Raw genomic sequence first — 18,367 nt, 5'->3', positions numbered from 1 at the left:
ATTAAGCACCTTTTAAGCACCCTTTCTTCTAATGGATAATCAAGCACATCCTTTATTCCGTGTCATTAAAATAAATAAAATTAAAATTCCTTAAATTTGGCTGCATCATACCCTAAATTGCAAGAAGAGCACTCAGGCACACAAGCTGGACAAGCAGGTTATAGACATTTCTGTTAATTACAAGGAAACACATCTTTTCAAGTCTTGAGGTAATACTGGGCAATTTTGAATGTTGTCATCTAGTGAACAACATATGCAGACCTGAAAGTAAAGTCACCCAATCAGGTTGGGCATATTTGCATATGATTCAGGAAGCTGAAGGAAAACAGGGCGATTTGCGAAGGCCTGGCTGGTGCAGTCGTCATTACTTTGTTTTATCTGCCCAAGAAAGAGAGGGATATGTTCCTCAACTAATCCAAATGCTAAATCTGCTCTGTCACACAGAGGTAATTTTGTTATATGGGGAGGATATGCATTTGCTTTTAAAAGAGGGAAATGTATCAGGAATAGCAACCTAGTTTGCCACTATTGAGACAGTTGTATTTCCAGTGTTGTAGCAATTCATTGGTGCCAAAATGTGGAGATTATGCTTGAGATGCATACATGGTGTCTTTCTCTGCCCCCCCCCCCGAAAAAGAGGTGCTGGAACTGTCCACAAACACCTCCCTTGTTCTCTTATAATGCTAATGGTGCCCACCTGAGAGGTACCAGAACTGAGTTCTAGCTGAAAAAAGCCCTGTCTGGAACTTAGTTCCTGCACCTTTCAGATGGTCGCCAATACCATTATAAGAGAACAAGGGAGGTGTTAGCACTGCTTATACAGCTCTACTTACCTCAGTGATAGCCCTCACATACCTTCTACTAAAATAAAATACTGCTGTGCTTACAGGCTTTCCCTATCTTGAAGTACTTTCTCTCTTCTTCTTTTTCAATGTGGCCTGGACAATATAAGCAGCACCAAGTGGAACATATTGACACTTAACAATATACTGTTAAATCATGTAGTCATTGTAGTGCCTGTTTTTAATATGATGGTTAAGCACCAGATACCAGCTTGCTCAGGGTCTTAGTGAGGGCAGCTGGCCAGGCAGTGACAGCATTGTACCTTCTGAGTCATTCTTACTATAGCCTAACACACAAAAACACATTCAGCTGCTGGATTCATGGTAAGAAAGGAGACAAATGAAGAGATGTGACAGAAACAATGGGCACATTTTTGCAGAATTTTGGAGTAGAGCCAGGCTACCTGATAAATGCCAATGTTGAATTCCAGCAACAATATCCTTAAATATCCATAGGCATTCCCACTTGCCCCAATGCCATTTCAAAGGGTGGGCACATGCGTTTTCCAGCCTGCTTTGCACCGGTTCCTCTCCTGGTATCACAATGGATTTCCATATAGCAGAAGCTGCCCAGGCACTCACCCATCCTCTTGTGAGCACTTCATGTGCCATTGGAAGATGCCTGCAGTTCCCCTTCAATAAAAGAGAAATGATCACAATCTACAATTCTTATAGCAGTTTAGCCTGGGGTCAATTGAACCCATTCTATCTCTCTCTGCTGGAGAAGGGTTCTTCCTTTTTATCTGTGCTGCCATCTAAGTGCATTGCCTGTGTTGTCTGCCTGTCTTCTTTTTCCATTTCCCCCTTCATCCCTTGGGAAGATGCTGCAGAATTTAATAGAAGTGGGGGAAAGAGGCTTAATATTACTTCAAAGGGGTATTAGTAGCACTAGTAGCTTTTGTAACATTCTGTTTGCCTTGAGCAACCATTGCTCAAGCTGATGCCATCATGTGCTTGCCGATGTCATCACAAAGCAGCTGAACATCCTCCCCCAATAATCCATCACTCCCTTTCCCAGAAACTCTGCACTTATTTGCCTTGAGGTTTAAGTAGCTGCTGCAAAGGAGTAATGCTTAAGACCTGTTCTAAGGCCTAGCCAGGTGGAAGTTCACGAAGTAAGAAAAACTGGTTTTGGACTATACCACTTCAGACTGCAGAAGGGGGACAGCCAGTTGGATGGGACTTTGTCTCACGACTTTCACCCTATATATGAACAAGTGCCTTGACATCCAGGGGGAAGTGCAAACATTGCGTTTGGGATACTGCTGCACTGAAGGCATCGAGGAATCTTTTGTCTCTCAATGCAGGTCAGAACCTCAGGACTCCCTGCAAGCCGCCTCTCTGCCACAGCCAGCTCCCCCGGTCATTCTGGGCATTTTGCTCGCAAGTCAATGGAGCCTGTTTCTGCCGTTGTACAGCAGGGGATGCTGTCGCTTTTAAAGATCTCTGAGCTTTTTACTGTGCTTTGTTTGCTCTGATCCATTCATTGTGCATTTCTACTTGGTATGCAGCAGAAATACTCCAAAGCAAAAACCTGTCAGGCAAGCCATTCCTTATTATTTGGAAATTAGCAATCTCTGAACTGTTTCTAAAACAAATTGTCTCCATTAGCTCAGCTTTCTTCAGTGTGTTTCACAATTAATGGCTGTCCAGATATATTTTTAGCTTCAAAAGGGAGGGACTGGAATAGTTGGGGGGGGGTCGGGTCACAATATTACTCACTTGCGGAAACTTCAGCCTCCAAGAGCCAGATGCAAATTACTTGCCATCATTTCCACAAACCCTGGAGAACATATTGAGTGTTCTGTACCTTCTAATTTTAAAGAGGGCAGATGATAAATTAAATAAATAAGAAAATAGAACATAAATATATTAGCAACATCTTGGGGAAATTTGTAGATGGAAATATTAACCTTCTTTAAGGTTCTGCAAAAAGCACTGTCTGCCTCCATTTCACTGATATTATACCAACAGGAAAACAAACAGGCAGGACTAAAGAAATGGAGGCAATTCCATTTGGAAGGAAATTTATGTATCCCATACTGCGATTCACAAGCACTCAGCCACACAAAATAACAATAATGCCTCTTGGCCTTTATACAGCTCTGTAGAGCACTCAAACCACTTGGCATGCATTGTCTCTCATATATGGTCTACACATGAAACAGAACGTAGTGCTCTGAGTTCTAAGATGGTCGACCAGGTGGGGGAATCACGTTTTTTAAATGCTCCCACAGGGCGTGGAGGGAGCATGGGGAAAGCTAGCACACAAGAAATTGAGAAATGATGCAAGGGATTGTTAAGTGTTTCTTCATCTGCAGTTGGAAGGGTTTTTAATGCTGCATGTGTAAATCAGACCTGCGTGACCATTACAGGCAGCCCAATATCACAAGGGGGTTAGCATTGCTCTAACAGTGGAATTGCCCCAAGCCACTTGATGAGTCAGGGCTGAGGCAAAAATACAACCAGTTATTTTCAGGCATTATTCTATGTCATCTCCTAGAGATGGGTTACTATCATTGCCTTTTGACAGATGGGGAAAGGAGACAGAGAAGTATTTGCCCAAGACCTCCCTGTGAGTTCATTCAGCTGGCACGTAGATGTGCCAGTCTGCATTCTACCCATGGCCCCACATCTCCTGAAATCTCCTGCCTTTTATCCGGGTCTTAGAATTATAGAATCATAGAACTGTAAAGTTGGAAGGGACCCTGAGGATCATCTAGTCCAGGGCTTCTTTTAAAGCCAGAACTCAGTTCCAGCACCTCTCAGGTGGGCACCATTGCCATTATAGGAGAACAAGGGAGTTCATGGTGAGTTCCAGCACTTATTTTTCTAGAAAAATAGCACTGATCTAGTCCAACGCCCCGCACTGCAGGAATCTTTTACCCAACGTGGGGCAAGCCATGGGGATTCTGAGTCTGGGGGAGGAGACAAAGTAAGTCCCCTGGCTGCCAGTGACACCTGCTTCTTGGTGAATCTGTCCACCCTTTTGCCCCTAGTTATACCCTTGCACATGGAAGAATGGAGAGTCACAACCAAGGAGCCCCTGAATTGACCAGACACAATCAACAAAGTCCAGTGGTAAAATCTAAGTAACATAGTTGAAGTTATCTTCTTGTAACTGAGGCAACTGGGCTATGCACGAAATTAAGAACTGCCACATGCAGAGGGAATGAAGAATATTGGGCAGCTCTAGCAGAAGGATGAGGGGACATTGGAGGGTGAAGCATAAAGAGCACCAGAAGGAAAAGGAAGGAGAAGCTGTGCATGGAATTCTTTTGCTCTTATATGTTGAATTTAGAGTTCTGTCCAACCATTTTTCCAAAGCAGCATTTTTAAAAAAGAACTTTGAATATATCATTTTAAAAAGAGTGTAGGAGCACAATTTGCAAGCAGCGTTGTGCCATCTTGACAAGAATTATGGGTTCAGGGCTACTGAAAATGTTGTTCTCTTCTTTTTTTTGGCAAATAAACACTAATTTTCTGGTAGCAAGTATAAGACTGCCAGTTAATGGAAATCAAAACCTAAAATTAGCTCCTGTAACCAAAGATGTAACATGAAAGAATTTCACCAGTGGAGCAATATCTATTTCTAAAGCTCAGTGGCTGTGTATGTTGCCAGGATCCCACACGGTTCCACAGACTTCAGTGCCAATTCCATTGTTCAATATCTTCATCATGGCTGATACACATGGAAATATTCTAGGCTAGTGGAGTTCAAGCATTCTCTACATAGGGAAGTATTTCTACATTGATCCATCTATGTTGCAAAGGATTCTGCACCACATTCTAGGCCACACTCTGAGTTTCTGAGCTGAAAAAGCATTCAGGGTCATAATGCAAGCTTTGTATTTGAGATGAGTGTACCAGGTTCCTGAGATTCCCGTTTCTGAGTCAGGAAATATAAATTCTGGCAATATCTCTACATGTAGCTCAGTGCTGTCTGCTTTTGTTGGTGGCTCTCCAGGACTGCAGACTAAAGTACCTTGCTTTTAATCTGACTGGCCATACCAACGATGGAACCCAGAGGCCCTGGCATAAATAACATGTGCTGTGCCACTAAGCCATGCCTCCATCTGCAAATTTAGCAGTAAACTGCTAACTGATAAGAAAGTCTGTACAGGTGCAGGTAGAATAAGAGGAAGTCTACATTACAAAATGCAAACCATGCTGAAATCAGTTTAACTGTCAGGACTCCTGACTAAGAATCTCAGAGAACTGCCAGTTTATGAAGGTCTAGAAATATAAAATAAAAATATCCCAGGATATTCACAGAACTGCAATTTAGTTCACTGGGGAAGGCATGCTAGTTACCGGTAAATTGTCAGTTGCATGCCATTCTAAGTTGTTTCTGTGGTATCCCAACTTTCAGTAAAAAAATGGCAAATTTTTGTGCAATGTTTGTATGATCACATATGAGGTAAAAGTGTTTCGTTTAAGGAGCAACAGCTACACTGTGATATTAATGTTTGAAACTCTGGGTGGTTACTGAGGTCAGTTCCCTACCTGGAAATACCACTTTTAAAAAAGTTCTTAGGATAGGAGACAACCCACAGAGGTACTTGCCTTCCTTCTCTTCTTGCTTTGGTTAGTGTGCCTTTTATGATACAGTAGGTAGTTCAAAAGTGCTGTTGAACCAAGGGTTCACTTAACTTGGAGGTGCCATGCCGGAGCCCAAGGTGACGCGTAAGTGCAGGCGCCCCAGAGCCCAGTACAGTGGTACCTCACAAGACGAATGCCTCGCAAGATGAAAAACGCGCAAGACGAAAGAGTTTTCCGTTTTTTGAGTCGTTCCGCAAGACGAATTTCCCTATGGGCTTGCTTTGCAAGAGGAAACGTCTTGCGAGTTCTTGCGAGTTTGTTTCCTTTTTCTTAAAGTCGCTAAGCCGTTAATAGCCGCTAAGCCGTTAATAGCCGCTAAGCCGTTAATAGCCGCTAAGCCGCTAAGCTGTTAATAGCCGCTAAGCTGCTAATAGCCGCTAAGCCGCTAAGCCTCTAATAGCCGTGCTTCGCAAGACAAAAAAACCGCAAGACGAAGAGACTCGCGGAACGGATTAATTTCGTCTCGCGAGGCACCACTGTACGCCACTTCCCAAAGCAGTGTAGTCTGGGGCTGGCTTTGCAGCGCACTGAGCTGTTATGTCACCCCCGGCCACTAGAGGGCGACCAAGGAGGGTGAAACCTGCACACACAGGCCCTGCGATCCCCATGGGACCTGCAGCGTGCCCGATCCACGGCGACTGCCCTGCGCTGTCTGAAAAAGCAGCATCCAGCTGCTGCCTCCCCCTCAGCCGCCCTCCAGCTGGAGCGTGCCCCGCAGGAACACAACAACTTGCATCCCAGCCCTGTGCTTCTTTTGCAAGCAGTGCTGGGCTGCCGCACACACCCCACATTCCACTCAGTCACCGTCCAAGTGGAGGGCGCTGAGAGGGACAAGGTTCCAGCAGCTTGCCCTGCCCCACCTCACCCCGCTTCCATGGGTGGCTTTCCCCAGGCGCCCCTGCAGGTTGCTACACTGCTGTGTGAAGGTGCTTCTTCTTTTTTTATACATATCACCATTGATGGCAGGTTGCAGTGCCCTGGAAACAGGAAGAAACACTCCAGTGTTTCCCAGGACGGCTCAGTAGTCTTTGGAGCAGATTGTTGCAGACCACTCAGAGCACCCCTCGGTGCTTTTCTTCTAGGAAGAAAGGTGTCGGTACCACGTTCCCTTTAATACCCCCAGGGAAAAAGGCATTGTCACCCCTCAACCTAGTAGGCACAGGCAACAATAGGTGTACACAAACTGGACAAGACAACATTATGGGAATTAAAATGGGCCACAACCTTTATTGATTACAGATGTATTTAGGCCTCCAGATGGAGGGCTGAAACTTAAGTAGGGTTGTGCCTGGGACCAGGGGCGCCATCCATCCTGAGTTTTGGGGTGGCTGAGGTCTCCCCAAATTTTAAATTAGGGAGCCATGCCCCCTTAATATTCCATAGCCCACACTGTGAGACTGTAGCACCCTGCTTGTGGTTAACGCTTAGCTGGAATGAAATATTCAACGCAGCAATAGAGAAATTAAAATAATAATTTATTTGTCAGACAAATAAATGATAGGCACAGTGGTATATGGTTACCAACGCTCTGCCCACTCCAGCCCTGATGGCCAGCACTTATATTTCCTCAGCCCAGCCCCCTTGCTCCTCCTTTGGCTGCCTCTGTCCAATCAGCCTGGTTGAAATTCCTATTGACTGTTTGCTAGAACCAATAATAAAAGATACACCCATTTCCTATTACCTTTTATGGGAGATTTCCTTCTATCCATAAATGGCAGACAAGTAGCCATATATCTTACATTTGCCTCGACAAGGCACCTTAATTACCAGATCACCTTTTGCCCCTGTTGCCCCTGCATTCCAAAACAAATGGCTAAAACAAATGGCTTGTGGTATTAAATTCTATCTAAACAGAGATCTTGGGTTCACATTCTCACACACCATCAATGAAATAAGAATCTAACATTTCTTACTTTCTAAATCCTTTGCATAATTACATTAAGCCAACAAATCTCATACATAACATAGATAGCTTTTTAGAAGAAAAGGCCTTTGCAAAGTAAAAAGGAACCCAGTAAAAAACAGCTTCAAAAGAAGCCTCTTCAGTTTACACCCTCTTTCCCAGCCAGCTGCTTTTCCCATTAGCTCTTCCCAAAATTTATTGCCCTTAGGAAAATATGGCTAGAGTCTGATGAGAGGCACATGGTATTATTTTCTGTTAAACAATAAATCTTACTATTTACCAACTCTTAATTAGTGTATTTGCAGCTTGATTGTATTCTGTAATTTGTAGGGTCAGTGTAACATTTGCTCCCAGCCTGTATTTCCCTTTTACAACTTTGAGAAACTTGTCTCCTGCTACTGCTATAAATCAGGGGGGCCCTTGTTCAGGAGAGCAGGAAAATAAACAACTGCCAGTGTACTTAGCCAGCTGGTTTCTGCCTGGCATGAAACATACAAACATTTGCAAATATATCTTTAAGCTCATTTTAAAATACAGGCCTTGATCAGATGCCTCAAGACAAGGCCCAATAGGGCCTGTTGCAGCTGCGGCAGGCCCCGTTGGGCCTGGGGGGGGCACAACAGGGCATGTCAGGCCTCCGTTCAGAGTCAGCGTGTGTGATATCACATGCATGCACTGGTCCCCCACAATGTTGGGCAGAACCCGGCACACCTGCCTGGGATTGAGGCCTCCTCAAGATGCAGGTCTACTGAGGTGGCCCTCAGTGGAAACTAACACCAACAGCACTGTTTCTAGAACCTCTCACTATTCACAAAGTCAGGGACAGCGCATGGCATGTTACACTGGAAGGAGTACTGCATTTGAGTGTGCAAATCCTGTGCAGCCTCATGCTAATTCCTCTTAACGCAACCCTACATGTTTATCACAAGCTCTGAGAGCTTCCAAATGTTGATGCACCTTAGATTATTATTCCTTTAAACTCTCATTTGGAAGCATTACAATACTTTCCACTCAGGGTTTGTGCAAACATTGTGCTTTCCTCAACATCTTACCCCTATAAATTAATGTCTCCCTGAGGCAGTTGCCCTTTGTCCCCATATTATGCTCCAGGCAGGCCACAGAACTGCAGCAGACTCTCGCTTACCTCTCCTGAATTGTCTCGTCACTGATTAGATTTAGCTGCAGCTATTCAGAGGTCAATGCTGCAGCTGCTACAGCAACCAGGAAGCAAAATGGAAGTTGAACACAAGCCATTTTTTGCTTTTTCTGCTACTCTGAGCAGCACTTGACACAACTGCAAATCTGTTTTCCTCTCTGGTGCACTTTGCAACAGAGCTGAAAATCGGGCTTATGATTCATTTTAGCGGCTAATAAGGCTGAACAAGAGTTCTAATTATGAGCAAACATGCCATGAATGAGGTTAATTTTACTGCAATCCCAGGGGTGGCACAGAAGAAAATGAATGGAAGCAAGGAAAGGGAGAGTTCCTTTATACGTTGAGCCTTGAAACTGTACAATATGAGAAAGGAGGAGGTTTTGCTCTGCATTCTTCTCCCATGACAAGATTTAAAACATTCAGCCCCACTGACTGCATCTTGCTCCTCTGCCAGGAGACAGACATAAGAGATGCATAAACAGAATCACACACAGGGACTCCATACAGTGGTACCTCAGGTTACAGACGTTTTATGTTACAGACGCTTCAGGTTACAGACTCTGCTAACCCAGAAATAGTAGCTCAGGTTAAGAACTTTGCTTCAGGATGAGAACACAAATCGTGCTCCGGAGGCGCGGCAGCAGCGGGAGGTCCCATTAGCTAAAGTGGTGCTTCAGGTTAAGAACAGTTTCAGGTTAAGAACAGACCTCTGGAACGAATTAAGTTCTTAACCCGAGGTACCACTTTACTTGAAATCTGAAATATGGACATTATTTAATCTGCATCCACTGGTGAGAGTTGAGAGCAGGGAGCTGAGCAAACCGTGGTCATGGTCACACCACATTCTGGTAAAGTTCAGTTTGTCAGTAGGTAGTGGGAGGAACTATTAAGATGTCCCACCCTTGGAGACTGATGGAATCTGATGTGATGTCACTCTGCTCATCTGCAGCAGGGTGGGCAAATCTGCCTCTTATGTTGCCTTCTTATACCCTATTCCATTCTGTTCCATTTCTAAATGAACCTGCTAAGTTTAAAAGTACATATTTTAAAATCCTCGTCTTAATACATTTTAGCATGTATTCATTTTTTTCTTTTCTTCTCTTAAAGATACTAATTTAAATGTCTATTTTCTCTCAAAATAATTTATCTTGATACCTTGATGCCTTTAAACTGCCAAGAATTGCATCACAGCATCCAGAGCAATGCAAAAGTTGTTGAAGTGCAGATCAGGTCATTTCATACAGGAGTCTGCAAATATCAAATCCCTCAGATAAGCTAAATCCACATCCTTTCTCTGGAGGAAAGAGCCTGGAACTTGGATTATGACATCAGCTGCCAGGGATCAGGAAAGACCATTGGAAACTCTTCTATGTTTCCCTGGTATATGTTGTACTTTTTTGTAGATTTTAGCTCTCAACATTTAACAGTTTTAGGAGTTGATATTGGTTGAAAAGCAGCCTTGTGACATTGTTGCGCGCCACCCCAATCACCAGGCAGTGCAGGCGCTTCCCCAGGGTTCAGTTTCATTAGAATGAAGGACAGCAGAAGCTGTAGTGTCTTTAGAATATATGGTTTATTTACACATATATACAACCTGAGCCTACAATGGAGGAGCTAACAGCATCAACATCCTAGGAAGGTCTTCTCCAATAGTCATAACCTTGTATTCAAGCAGAAATCAAGTCTCTCTCTCTCTCTCTCTCTCTCTCTCTCTCTCTCTCTCTCTGGCTTTTGGATTTCTCTTTCAACCCTTTCACTGCTTGGTTTCCCCTCTGTTGGGATCATCTTTTCCACTTTTCCGCTAAAGAGGTAGGAGCATTACCTATCCCCAGGAATTTGTCCAAGTCCAAATTAAACCATGGTTTGGACCTCCTTGCTAATAAGGATGACAAAACTAAGCAGGTTTCACCATGATAACTTGTAGCTAAGCAATAAGGAACTCCAAGGAGGCCTGGAAATGACATGGCGTTTGTACACACAGGTGTTACCTACTAACACATGAGGCTTTCAAGCCCCTGCTCCTCACTGTTTTGCCCTCTGAATGCATGGCTGTCTGGAGGCTTATTCCAGGTCACCATCCTTTACCTCTGGGCTTAATAGGTCACACATGAGGTCACAACCTTTTGATATAATCAGAGAATCATAGAATTGCAGAGTTGGAAGGAACCCCGGCTCAATGTTTTCCTTGATGTGCTTTCTGCAAAACTATTACCAAACTTCGGCTGCACAAAGCTACCAAACTTTGGTACAGTGGTGCCTCGCAAGACGAAATTAATTCGTTCCGCAAGTTTTTTCTTCTTGCGAGTTTTTCGTCTTGCGAAGCACGGTTTCCCATAGGAATGCATTGAAAATCAATCAATGCGTTCCTAGGGAAACTGCCTTCAGACCAGGTCCGGGGACAGTCTGTCCCCCGACCTCTTCTGAAGGCTGGGGGGGGGCAAGGACCTCTCCGCTGTCCCGGGGCGATCTGAAAATGCTGGCGGGCGGCAGTGAACGCTGCGCTGCCGCCCGCCAGCATTTTAAAAGCTCCCGGGACAGCGGAGACTTTTCAGATCGCCCCGGGACAGCGGAGAAGTCTCCGCTGTCTGGGGGGCTTTTAAAATGCTGGCGGGCGGCATTTTCAGATCGCCCGGGACAGCGGAGAAGTCTCCGCTGTCCCGGGAAGGCAGGCGGGGGGAGCAAAGACTTTTGCCCCCCGCCGGCCTTCAGAAGAGGTCCAGGACCTCTTCTGAAGGCCGGCGGTGGGCCAAAGTCTTTGCTCCCCCCCGCCTGCCTTCAAAAGCCATCGGGATAGCGGAGAAACGCGTTGCGCTTCTCCGCTATCCCGGGAAGGCAGGCGGGGGGGAGCAAAGACTTTTGCCCCCCGCCGGCCTTCAGAAGAGGTCCAGGACCTCTTCTGAAGGCCAGCGGAGATTTCCCTATGGGCTTTCTTCTTGCGAAGCAAGCCCATAGGGAAATTCGTTTTGCGAAGCACCTCCAAAACGGAAAACTCTTTCGTCTTGCGAGTTTTTCGTTTTGCGAGGCGTTCGTCTTGCGAGGCACCACTGTACCAATTTGGAGCGAATCAGACAACATTGGATTTTGGGGTGGTACCTATGATCCCCGTTTCAAGTGTCAATTATTCTATTTGTGGGGTGCTGCAAAATGTGGGGTTTTAACTGCAAAACACTGCAAAGTTTTTGCCAAACTTGGGTGACAGTTTGGAGTGAATTGGATGGTGTTGGGTTTTGGAATGACACCATGACCTGTTTTGAGTGTCAGTTACTCTGTTTGTGGGGCACTGCAAAACATGGGGGGTTGCTGCAAAACACTGCAAAACACTGCAAAATGACTGCAAAACTTTGACATTAGTTTTGAGGGGATCCCAAATGTTGCGGTTTGTAGTTAATTAAGCTTCTGCAAGTCCCAAGAGCTTGAGGTGCCCTACCCTAACCCTAGTGCCTAGGAAGTAAAAAAGGAATTGAGGAATTCTCAGGAATGTTGATGTGAGGGATCCCTGCTCACACCTGTTATTCAGCTCCTTTCTACAGCTCTGGTCACCTAACAAGTCCTTGACAGTGACTCACAAATTGCCTCTTGTTCTTTCAGTTTCTAGGGGATGTGACTGAGATGCTGACCTAATGATGGTGTAGTGTATATGTGTGTTTATTAAAAAAGCCTAATCATTGTGATGCCTTGTACTTTTATATTGTACGGATAATATGTACAATATATGTACTGAGTCACACCATTTACCCATCTAGCCAGGGTTCCAGGCAGAGGGTATTTCACAGCCGTGTGACTCGAGAGTGGAAAGGTGGATCTTGGCTTGCAAAACATCTGTGGCCCCCTCACCTCTTTGTTGTTGTTCAGTCATTTAGTCGTGTCCAACTCTTCGTGACCCCCTGGACCAGAGCACATCAGGCACTCCTGTCTTCGGCTGCCTCTTGCAGTTTGGTCAAACTCATGCTGGTAGCTTTGAGAACACTGTCCAACCATCTCGTCCTCTTTCGTCCCCTTCTCCTTGTGCCCTCCATCTTTCCCAACATCAGGGTCTTTTCCAGGGAGTCTTCTCTTCTCATGAGGTGGCCAAAGTATTGGAATCTCAGCTTCACGATCTGTCCTTCCAGTGAGCACTCAGAGCTGATTTCCTTAAGAATGGAGAGGTTTGATCTTCTTGCAGTCCATGGGACTCTCAAGAGTCTCCTCCAACACCATAATTCAAAAGCATCAATTCTTCGGCGATCAGCCTTCTTTATGGTCCAGCTCTCACTTCTATACATCACTACTGGGAAAACCATAGCTTTAACTATACGGACCTTTGTTGACAAGGTGATGTCTCTGCTTTTTAAGATGCTGTCTAGGTTTGTCATTGCTTTTCTCCCAAGAAGCAGGCATCTTTTAATTTCGTGACTGCTGTCACCAGCTGCAGTGATCATGGAGCCCAAGAAAGTAAAATCTCTCACTTCCTCAGTTTCTTCCCCTTCTATTTGCCAGTAGGTGATGGGACCAGTGGCCAGGATCTTAGTTTTTTTGATGTTGAGCTTCAGACCATATTTTGCGCTCTCCTCTTTCACCCTCATTAAGAGGTTCTTTAATTCCTCCTCACTTAATGCCATCAAAGTTGTGTCAACTGCATATCTGAGGTTGTGGGGATTCATCCAGTCCAGCCTTTCACATGATGAATTCTGCATATAAGTTAAATAAGCAGGGAGACAGTATACAGCCATGTCAACCCCTTTCCCAATTTTGAACCAATCAGTTGTTCCATATCCAGTTCTAACTGTAACTTCTTGCCCCACATAGAGATTTCTCAGGAGACAGATGAGGTAATCAGGCACTCCCATTTATTTAAGAACTTGCCATAGTTTGCTGTGGCTTTTGTGTAGTCAATGAAGCAGAAGTAGATGTTTTCCTGGAACTCTCTAGCTTTCCCCATAATCTGGCGTGTGTTTGCAATTTGGACTCTGGTTCCTCTGCCCCTTCAAAATCCAGCTTGCATTGAAAAAGGGACACGACAGGGGTGCCCAATATCCCCATTACTTTTCATAACTGTTCTGGAGGTGTTATTAAATATGATTAGAGGGGACCAGCTGGTAAAAGGGATTCAGGTCGGAGCTAAACAATATAAGTTGAAAGCGTTTGCAGATGATTTAGTTTTAACTTTGCAAGAGCCAGACACTAGTACTAAAAGTGTTTTGGAGATAATACAAGTTTTTGGTCGAGTAGCAGGTTTTAAGTTAAATAAACAAAAAACAAAGGTACTGGGAAAGAATTTAACAGTGGAGGAAAGAGAGAAGTTTCAGAGTGAAACTGGATTAAGGGTAGCAAATAAAGTGAAATATCTAGGGGTTAATTTAACAACTAAGAATGTGAACTTATTTAAAGACGATTATGAGAAATGTTGGACAGAAATTAAGAAAGATTTGGAAATATGGTCAAACTTGAGACTTTCCTTGTTAGGCCGAAGTGCTGTTATTAAGATGAATGTTTTGCCAAGAATGTTGTTTTTGTTTCAAACATTGCAGATTGTGGACAGAATGGACTGTTTCAAGAAGTGGCAGAAAGATATATCGAGATTTGTCTGGCAGGGCAAAAAGCCCAGAATAAAATTCAAGATATTAACTGATGCAAAAGAAAGAGGGGGGTTTGCCCTGCCGGACTTAAAACTGTATTATGAAGCAGCAGCTTTTTGCTGGCTAAAAGACTGGCTACTTCTTGAGAATACAGACATTTTGGATTTAGAAGGGTTCAATAATAGATTTGGCTGGCATGCATATATATGGTATGACAAGGTAAAAATTCATAAAAGTTTTAAAAACCATATTGTTAGGAAAGCATTGTACAATGTTTGGATTCGTTATAAAGATCTGTTGGAAAACAAAACCCCTAGGTGGTTATCACCAATGGAGGCCAAGGAAGTTAAAAAACTTAATATGGAATCTAAATGGCCAAAATATTGGGAAATTGTAGAACAAGAAGGTGGAAATGTGAAATTACAGAGTTATGAGAAATTGAAGTTTAAAGTAAGAGACTGGCTTCATTATTACCAGATAAATGAAGTTTTTAAACAGGACAGGAAAATCGGCTTCCAGGTGGAGAAGTCAAAGTTAGAAACAGAATTGTTAGAACCTAATACTAAGGATTTGTCTAGAATGTACAATTTGCTGCTGAAATGGAATACACAGGATGAAACGGTTAAATCAGCTATGATTAAATGGGCACAGGACATTGGTCATGGCATTATGTTTGCTGACTGGGAACAGTTATGGACCACCGGTATAAAATTTACGGCATGTAATGCCTTAAGAGAGAATATTATGAAAATGATTTATAGGTGGTACATGACCCCAGTCAAGCTTGCAAAAATTTATCATTTGCCCAATAACAAATGCTGGAAATGTAATGAAACTGAAGGTACTTTCTATCACCTTTGGTGGACGTGCCCAAGGATTAAGGCCTTCTGGGAAACGATATATAATGAAATTAAGAAGGTGCTTAAGTGTACCTTTCACAAAAAACCAGAGGCTTTTCTCCTGGGCATGGTAGGCCAATTGGTGTCAAAGAAAGATAGGACGTTTTTTATGTATGCTACAACAGCAGCAAGAGTTCTACTAGCAAAGTATTGGAAGACACAAGAACTACCCACACTGGAAGAGTGGCAGACGAAGGTGATTGAATATATGGGACTAGCAGAGATGATGAGCAGAATCCGTGACCAAGGGAAAGAGACGGCGGAGGAAGATTGGAAGAAATTTAAATTTTATCTTAAAAACTCTTGCAAAATTACTGAGTGCTAAAATGTCATGGGTAAAGCATAGCAGATTTGCAGCGATAAATGATCGGAAAAGAGGAAAGAAAAGGGTTAAAGAAGGGAATTTATAAGTAATTTAGACCAGGGGTTGCTGAAAAAAGTTTAAAACAGGGATGCAGAAAAGGGAGGCATGGGGAAGTCCTTGAAATTGGGTACACGAAAAAAATATATATGAAACTATACATGTTTATATGTTTGTTTGTTAGGGTTTGTCGTTTGTATTGTCTTATATTATATGTTGAAAAACCAATAAAAATTTTATAAAAAAAACAAAAACAAAATCCAGCTTGCACTTCTGGGAGTTCTCGGTCCACATGCTGCTTAAGCCTGCCTTGTAGAATTTTAAGCATAACCTTGCCAGCATGTGAAATGAGTGCAATTGTGCGGTAGTTAGAGCATTCTTTGGCACTGCCCTTCTTTGGGATTGGGATGTAGACTGATCTTCTCCAATCCTCTGACCACTGCCGAGTTTTCCAAACTTGCTGGCATATTTTAAAATTTTAAATAGTTCAGCTGGAATATCATCAATTTCACTTGCCTTGTTATTAGCAGTGCTTTCTAAGGCCCATTTGACTTCACTCTCCAGGATATCTGGCTCAAGGTCAGCAACCACACTACCTGGCGTGTACGAGACATCCATATCTTTCTGGTATAATTCCTCTGTGTATTCTTGCCACCTCTTCTAGATGTCTTCTGCTTCTGTTAGGTCCTTACCACTTTTGTCCTTTATTCTTTATTATGGTAATCTTTGTATGAAATGTTCCTTTCATATCTCCAATTTTCTTGAACAGATCTCTGGTTTTTCCCATTCTATTGTTTTCCTCTATTTCTTTGCATTGCTCATTTAAGAAGGCCCTCTTGTTTCTCCTTGCTATTTTTTGGAAATCTGCATTCAATTTCCTGTATCTTTCACTATCTCCCTCGCATTTTGCTTGCCTTCTCTCCCCCACGATTTGTAAGGCCTCATTGGACAGCCACTTTGCTTTCTTGCATTTCCTTTTCATTGGGGAGGTTTTCGTTGCTGCCTCCTGTATAATGTTGTGAGCCTTCATCCATAGTTCTTCAGGCACTCTGTCCACCAAATCTAAATCCTTAAACCTGTTCCTCACTTCCACTGTGTATTCATAAGGGATTTGATTTAGATTGTATTTTACCGGCTCAGTGGTTTTTCCTACTTTCTTCAGTTTAAGCTGGAATTTTGCTATAAGAAGCTGATGATCTTAGCCACAGTCAGCTCCAGGTCTTGTTTTTGCTGACTGTATAGAGCTTCTCCATCTTTGGCTGCAGAGAATATAATCAATCTGATTTCGATGCTGCCCATCTGTTGATGTTCATGTGTAGAGTCCTCTCTTGTGTTGTTGGAAAAGAGTGTTTGTGACGACCAGCTTGTTCTCTTGACAGAACTCTATTAGCCTTTGCCCTGCTTCGTTTTGAACTCCAAGGCCAAACTTGCCAGTTGCTGCTTTTATCTGTTGAGCATTCCAATCCCTTATAATGAGAAGAACATCCTTCTTTGTTTGTTTTTAATATTATTATTTTTCCCCTTTATAACAACCAAATAAAATTTCTGCATCGCTGTTATGGTTTCTATTTTATATATATATATAATTTTTATTAAAATTTTTCATTATATCAATTCCAATATCAAACAAATTTTCACAAATTTCAATTTTTGGACTTCCATCAGCTTCACTGTCAAACTTCCGTATTTTCCCATTTTTACACATTTTCTAAGTTTAATATTGCATTTTAATATTACTTTTTCAATCCTCTTTCTGTTTAACAATATTCCTCTACCTTTCACAAAGCCTCTTTAAATCCCACTAGCGTTTGTTCATCACATATACTTTTCAGATATTCAGTAAATTTTCCCCAGTCCTCGATGAACTTGTGGTCCCGTTGATATCTAATCTTCCCAGTTAGTTTGTCCAGTTCAGCATAGTACATAAGTTTCATTCTCCATTCTTCAAGTGTCGGTATTTCTTCCTGTTTCCATTTTTGGGCCATTAATATTCTTGCTGCTGTAACTGCGTATTGAAAGAGTTTATTGTCCCTTCTATTTATTTCACTTCCTATTATTCCTAACAGAATTGCTTCTGGTTTTTTTACAAATGTATATTTCAACATCTTCTTCAATTCATTATATATCATTTCCCAGAAACATTTCACTTTCTTGCACTCCCACCACATATGGAAAAGGTTCCTTCTTTTTCTTCACATTTCCAACATTTATTGCATGTCTTATACATTTTTGCTAGTTTAACCAGTGTGATATACCATCTATATACCATTTTCATAATATTCTCTTTTAATGCAGTACATGCTGTAAATTTTATATTTACATTCCATACTTTCCCCCAATCATCCAATTGTATATTATATCCCAAATCTTTGGCCCAATGTATCATCACCGTCTTTACTTCCTCATCCATCGTTTGCCATTCTAACAACATCCCATACATTTTTGACAATGTCTTATAATCACTGTTAATTATCTCTGTTTGAAATTTCAATTCTTTTTCTGCATATCCACTCTCTTTACAATCCTTTTTGAACATTTCATTTACCTGAAAATAGTGCAACAAATCAAACACAAATTCTTTTACTTGTTCATATGGCTTCATTTTCCACTTTCCTCCTTCTTTAATTATTAATTCTCCATATGTTATCCAGTTCCCTCTCATATTTATTTTCTTTACACTCATAACCTCTAATGGGGACAACCAGTGTGGAACTTTAAGTTCTAATATATTTTTATACCTATCCCATATTTCTATTAAAGATCTCCGGAAAATATGATTCTCAAAACCCTTATGGCTTTTCTTCTTCTCCAACCATAGATACGCGCGCCATCCAAATCTGTTATCAAATCCTTCTAAATCTAACAGTTTTTTATTTTTTAATTTTATCCATGCTTTTAACCAACAGAGACAGGACACTTCGTAATATAATTTCAAGTCTGGCAGGGCAAAGCCTCCTCTTTCTTTCGCATCTGTTAATAATTTAAATTGTATTCTTGGCTTTTTGCCCTGCCAAATATATCTTGAAATTACTCTTTGCCACTCTTTAAA

The 18,367-nt window shown here is 42.4% G+C and overlaps 1 long non-coding RNA gene across 3 annotated transcripts; it reads right to left on the bottom strand.

The window, feature by feature from the left end:
• Positions 1–837: 837 nt before the first annotated feature.
• On the bottom strand, positions 838–5,389 carry LOC128416912 (uncharacterized). Of its 3 annotated transcripts, none has more exons than XR_008331353.1 (4): positions 5,349–5,389; positions 2,565–2,625; positions 1,425–1,666; positions 838–938 (listed from the first exon to the last, which is right to left on the bottom strand). It is a non-coding gene; the product is annotated as an uncharacterized LOC128416912 (long non-coding RNA). The 3 variants fall into 3 exon arrangements; XR_008331351.1 differs by having other exon boundaries at positions 2,565–2,655; positions 5,349–5,385; XR_008331352.1 differs by lacking the exon at positions 2,565–2,625.
• Positions 5,390–18,367: the final 12,978 nt, after the last annotated feature.

The sequence above is a fragment of the Podarcis raffonei genome, chromosome 7 (genome assembly GCF_027172205.1).
Source record: "Podarcis raffonei isolate rPodRaf1 chromosome 7, rPodRaf1.pri, whole genome shotgun sequence".
Classification (NCBI taxonomy): domain Eukaryota; kingdom Metazoa; phylum Chordata; class Lepidosauria; order Squamata; family Lacertidae; genus Podarcis; species Podarcis raffonei.
This window is presented reverse-complemented; position numbering and strand designations above follow the sequence as displayed.